We start from the raw sequence: 6,000 nt of genomic DNA, 5'->3' as shown, positions 1-6,000 counted from the left end.
CACGGGGAGGCAAGGCGGCTCTGAAGTGACCACTGATGGTTTTGGTGGCTCACGCAGCCCCCAGCCCTGTGTAGCACCCGGGGGGGCTGTGGCCCCCCAAAGCAAGTGGCATGGGGGTGGGGGTCTGTCCGAGAGGGCACTCGCTGCTGCTCCTCGTGTGCTGCAGCCTGGAAATGGCTTTCACAGCCCGTCCCTTAGCAAGATTTATCAAAGGCTGCGCGCCCAGGGCTGCGGCTGCCGGGAGGGTCTCGGCAGAGCAGGGCACGGGGCGGAGGCTGCTGCCTGCAGCCACGAGGTGAGGCCCTGCGTGGAGGCTGCAGGCTGAGGAAGAGCTGATTGATGGGCAGGATAATTTTTCAGCATCTTACACTTCCTTTCACTGGGTTAGCAGATGCTCAGCCTCACTTTCTCAGGTGTTTCTCTGTAGGAACAACCTGCCACCCTTCAGCCGTGCCCCGCTCAACTCGGGCACAGGGAACAGCCCCTGGTCTCCTCTTGAGTTTTGTTTTTTTAAATCTGGGTGCTTTCCCTTTTCCCTCTTTAGGACAAAGGCTCCAGCGGTGCCAAGCCCATCCCTGCAGATGCTGCTGCTGCCTGGGCACCTGGGAAGCAGCCACTTGGCTCCGGACCCCGGCAGTTCCCGGAGTGGGAAGCAGCCAGCCAAACCCATTTCTGGCACGGCTGCCCGGGCAGCGGCGCTGCAGCCGGGGCTGGATGTGCTGCATGGCTGCTAACGGGCTGTGTGGCACGGAGGATGGCGATCCCTGCTCTGCCACCCTTCGCATGGCACACCGTGGTGCCTCTGCCGGGGAGTCCCGGCACGGCCAGACCCTCTGCGAGGAGCTGAGGGTTTAGGGCTGGGGCTTGGGATAAAACCCAGTTTGGCCGCTCCTGTGTCCCAGTCTTGTAGAGCTGGAAATGGGGCTGCACTGGGCAGAAATCCGGCACAAGCATCACACGTCCTGCCGCTGCCGCCCTGCACCGGGCGACTGCCACCTCCGCCTTGGGGCGAGCTCCTGCAGGTGCCCGAGGCTGAGCCCTCCTCCACATGGTTTCGTGGGCAGGATGGGGCCCCTCTGCCTTGATTTACGCCCGGGAGGAAGAAGCGTGTGCAGGGCGTTCATTGCAGGGATGTGCTTTCAGAGCAAAGCTCCTAATTATAAGGGCCACTCTGCACTGTAATTTAAGATGAACTCAACAGACACGTCTAATTTGTGGCCGGGGACAGATTTAACCTGCAGGACGGGTGCCAGGAACCTGCCAGCCCTGCCCCTCTGCAATTTCTGGATGCAGCTTCACTTGGCTGCGGAGAGGAGCTGCTGCCCGGGCGCCCGGGGCTGGCACAAGCAGCCGGGGGATTGGCACCAGCGAGCAGCAGCCGGCCCGGGGTGCAGCCGCTGCTCTGGGGGTGTCTGGCTCCCCCAAATGCCGAGCGAGGCGGGTGCCAAGGGATGACCCAGCTGACTCTGCCAGGGCCCCATGGCAGCCCCATGCGGGCAGGGCTGGCTCAGCCTCTCCCCGGGATGCTCCGGGGTTACGTGGAGGCAATGCGAGCGTGAGCTGTGCCGGCGGAGGTCCTGCTGCTCTCTTTCCTCACCCTGGTCTGAAATAGAAATGCGAAAGAGGGATATAAGAGGAAAATGATGTCACAAAAGTTGCTGGAGGGACGGAGGGAAAATCAACAGGCGTGTTATTGGAAGCAAAGCCACCCAGAGTTTTCCAAGCAGCTCTTGCCAACAGAGAGCTCGCTGAAAAGTGGATACCACGCTCTCTGGGGTCTGCTTGCATATTTGCTCTGTTGGGCTGCTCCTACCACTCGCTTTTGTTTGGCCTTTTCTGATGAATTATTTAGCAATTACGCTATCTGTCGCTCTGACACCTCCTGTACACGCAGAGTCTCTGGCAGATGGGTGCTGATGAGCTGACGAGTTCTGATCTCTGGGCTAGAAGGTCGCGCAGAGATCTTTTGTCTCCAAAAGCAGAACCTGTTTTCCCTTCTCTGCTTTCTCTCTTACCAGCAGACAGCTGAAAACACTCTGTTTTCCCCAGAGCATGACCCACGGTTCTGGGAACTTCTGCATTTCCCAGGTGAAGCTTTCCTTGTTTTGCACAGCATTTTGCACCCGTGGGCAGAGCTGCCCGGGTGCTTTGCAGAGCAGGGGATGTGCGCATCCATCCCGAGGAAGGGCTGACACGGGCACCCAGCACGCTCCGCAGGCGTGGGGCTGCCCGTGCTGCCCCGGGACAGCTTTCATCCCCCGGGGAGAAGGCAGGGCTGCCGCGGGCAGCGTGTCCCACGGGACCCCGCAGCTCTGCAGTGCTAGTGGCAGCGCCGTCCCAGGCTGATAGCCCCGGATAGGATGGGATGCATGGAACCAGGCTCGCTGGACTGCTCCTAATGGGATCATCTCTCGCTAATGCACAGGGCCCTCCGAGACAGGCATCATCCCTGATACTTACCAACTCATTAAATAGGAAAGAGGAAATGAAGAGTGAAAAGCACATTTTGTGGGGAGGAAGGAGCCCAAGGCGGGGGGAGATGCTGTGCTTCTGTCTGCGGGAACGGCTGCAGAGGGAACAGCAGCCGGTTCAGCGGCCCCAGCAGTAACACAAAGCAGTGTGCTGTGTTTTCAAACTCTTATAAGTGCAAACTAATGCACTATTTACAAGATGCAAGTAAAGCGGCCTCTCACACCTCTCCTCCCTTCCCACTGCTGTGCTGGGGGGGGTCCCGTGTTTCAGGCTGCAGGATCAGGGCAGGCTGCAGCGCTGGGCTGGAAGAGGCAGCTGTGGGGCGGCAAAAGCCTGTTTCTTGGAAAGCCCAAAGGAAATAGCATAGAAAATGGGGAAAAAAATCCACCCCAGTGCACCCAGAAAGCTGTAGAGCAGCCAGCATCACCCCAGATGGGAGCCACCTTGCACTGTGCAAGCATAGGTGTCCCATGGGGCCACACGGTATGCAGGGCAAAAAGAGCTTCCCAGCAAAGTGGCAGTGATGGGAAGAGGGTCTGTGCCGAGCGCTGCCGAAGGCGGGCACAGCACCTCCCGCCCCGGCCTTGCTCCCCGGGGAGATGCTCACAGGTCCTTGCCGGCACTGGCTCCCCTCTGATGGTGCTCGGCTGCACGTGAACGTGCGGGTCGGCAGTTTCAGCCCGGGTTAGTGCTCCGGCTCGTGCACGCTGCCTGCACTCCCGCAGCAGCAGACGGATGAGGGTCCCGCAGCTCCCCTCTGCAGCGGGCGCAGGGCTGGCTGGGCAGCTGCACACCGGGGTACGCTGCTCCGGGCGCGCAGGCGTCTGTGTCGGCAACGCCTGCCTATAAACCAACCTGACGGGGTTTAATTGCTTCCTTTTAACGGGTGCTAACAGTGCAAAGGTTAATATGAACTGTTAAACTCGCAGTTTTGCGCAGGCTTTTTTATGCTGCCCGACAGACGCCGTCAGCCCCGGGAGTGCTCCTCCCTGGCGCTGGGCACGAGGCTGGGCACGTCCCCGCGGCCCCTCTGGTGCCACTCAGCATCCCGGAACCAGCCCAGGAAGCCATCCAGGAGATGCAGTAGATGCAAAAAGCTCTCCTCTGCATCAGGAATCTCATGCACCGGTGCCGAGAGCCGTGCAAGCGGGAGCAGGATCCCCAAAAGCTCTGCAGGCAGGAGCCAGGAACTCGTCCTTGGGAGAAGATGCATCCGTGGGCATATTCCCCTCCCAGGAGCAGGCGTGCGGCCGTGCAGTCCCCAGCCCGGGTCCGTCCTGCAGGCACTCAGCGCTCTGGCCCTCATCCAGGGAAGCACTTAAGAGCATCTCTCTTTTGCAATACAGGAAATTCTTTGAAAATGCTTAAAGTCCGTGGATTCACAGATTTGAAGACCAGAAGCAGCCCTGAGGTCGGTGTGCTGATGAGACCCCCAAGCCTGGCTGATGGGTCTCCTGCAGCCCCCCATGCGCCCCAACACCCAGGGATGGAGACGGGACTGCTCCCCGTCCCTCCTCCCCTCATCATCCTCGCTCTCACGAGCATGCGTCGGTCCCCAGGCAAACCCCGAGTGCTCCTGGCTGCTGGCTCTCGCTGTGCCATCTTCTGCGCGGTTTGATTGAAGAGCTCTCCAGTGCCTGGCATTTTCTGCCCACAGAGGTACTTAGTCACTGCAATCAAGTCGGCACTTCGTCTCCTTTTGATTAGCTGAACAGACTGCGCTCTGCAAGTCTGCGGAGCAGGGTGGTGCCTGGGCTAATCAGGCTGCGTGCAGCGCCCTGCAGAGACGCCCTGCAGCACCCTGCAGAGATGCAGCACCCTGTGGAGATGCTCCGCAGCACCCCGTGGAGATGCTCCAGTGCCGGTGATGCTGCTCCCGCTCCCTCTGCCCAGCCGGGGGGATGTTAGTTGGGTGCTGGAAGGGCCCTTGCCTGCCCTGCACAGGCAGCTCCCTGGGACGGGCAGGGAGGGATTTCTGAGGCTCCTGGCTTGGCTGAGCTGCAGCTCTGAGCCTGCCCTCAGCCCCCGGACGCTGCAGAGCAGCCAGAGCTGCTTGTATAAGCGCATGCCCCGCAGATAACAGGGAGCAGTTGCTAAGCAGAGGACGGGCTCATTAAGGGTGGAATTACAGCACAAATATTGCTTGTACTTTAGAGCTGCTGCCTCAGCCGTGGGGCTGGAGATAGCCCTGACCCCAGAAACTCGGGGTCCCCAGAACCCCCTCCCCAGGAGCCAGCAGCCCTCCGCCTCCCCCAGCCCCACCGGTGGGCAATCTGCCACGGCAAACCTTGGGAGCGGCAGGGAAGGGGCTGGGGGCAGCTGGCAGCCATGGGTTTCTCCAAACCAGCATTACTAAAAAGCAGGAAAGGTTTAAACCCTCCTCTCAGAACAAACGCAGGAGGCCTCCGGGTGCTGCTGAGACATGTTGCCTATAAATCAGGGTGATTAGTGGGTTTATAAAGCCGGGGAGCATCGATCCAGGCTGGAGCGCTCAGTCATCACGCCGAGCAGCCGACCCATCGAGCAGGCGAGGAGCCGCGTGCTGGCCTAATGGACACTGATGTATTTGCAGAAACATCTTGCTAGATTGTTGCTGTGGGGTTTTTTGCTTTTCCAGAACTGTTAAATCAATCGCCCTGGCCTGGCGTCCCCGTCCCCGGGGTCCCACGCTGCCGGCTCCTGGCCCCACAGGGCTCTCCCCAGCCGGTGCTGCAGCAGCTGATTTTGGGAATACGATACAGAAATGGCTGCTTCTCACTGAGAAATGGGAAGTTTAGGACTTTTGTACTTCGCTTCTAACATTTTTAGACCAGCTTTTTCTGCTGGAGAAACGCCAAGGTCCCTTCGCTCTCCTGCAGGACACAGATAGCCAGACGTGCATATTTACGTGTGCACATTCTCATATACATTTCAATGCACGCATCTTTAAACGTGTTTTTTATTTTAAAAAGCCAAGCCTTTATTTGAATGTTAAATAAGCCGCTGGCTGTGAATTGCAGCAGTGGAGTAGGCAACAGCAGCAGACTGGGCATTACCTCCTCTGCGAGGTTTGGGTTATACTGGTATGAAGTCGGACCCCTTTTCTGTGCCCTGCTAAAGGGCTTTTTCCACGACGATGGGGCAATTTTTAAAGACAGAACGAGAGGACAGATGACTCTTTGGGGGGAGGCTATGCAGTGGTGAAACGTGATATTTTCTGAATGAAGTGCCCAGCGCATTCGACACATCCCAGGTAGGGCTGCAGCATGTCCGTCATGCCTTGGCCCCTCGGCTTCCTTCGTGCCAGGCGATGCCGGGTTGTCTCGGGCTGGCTGTAGAGCCAGAGAGCGCTGCCTGAGTGTTTTTCATGTACAAGCCACCCCCCAATGTCTATTCTACCCATGTGCCAGGTTGCACTGATGTGGTTCTTTCCCGCATCCCCGTTGGAAGCCCTCAATGGGGCTACTGTGGGTCGGGAGCGGCTCCTCCTCCCTCCCCAGCACCGTCTCGGGACGACCTCGTGCACGGCTGAACCCTGTCAAAGCTCAG

The sequence above is a fragment of the Gymnogyps californianus genome, chromosome 23 (assembly GCF_018139145.2).
Source record: "Gymnogyps californianus isolate 813 chromosome 23, ASM1813914v2, whole genome shotgun sequence".
NCBI lineage: Eukaryota > Metazoa > Chordata > Aves > Accipitriformes > Cathartidae > Gymnogyps > Gymnogyps californianus.
This window is presented reverse-complemented; position numbering follows the sequence as displayed.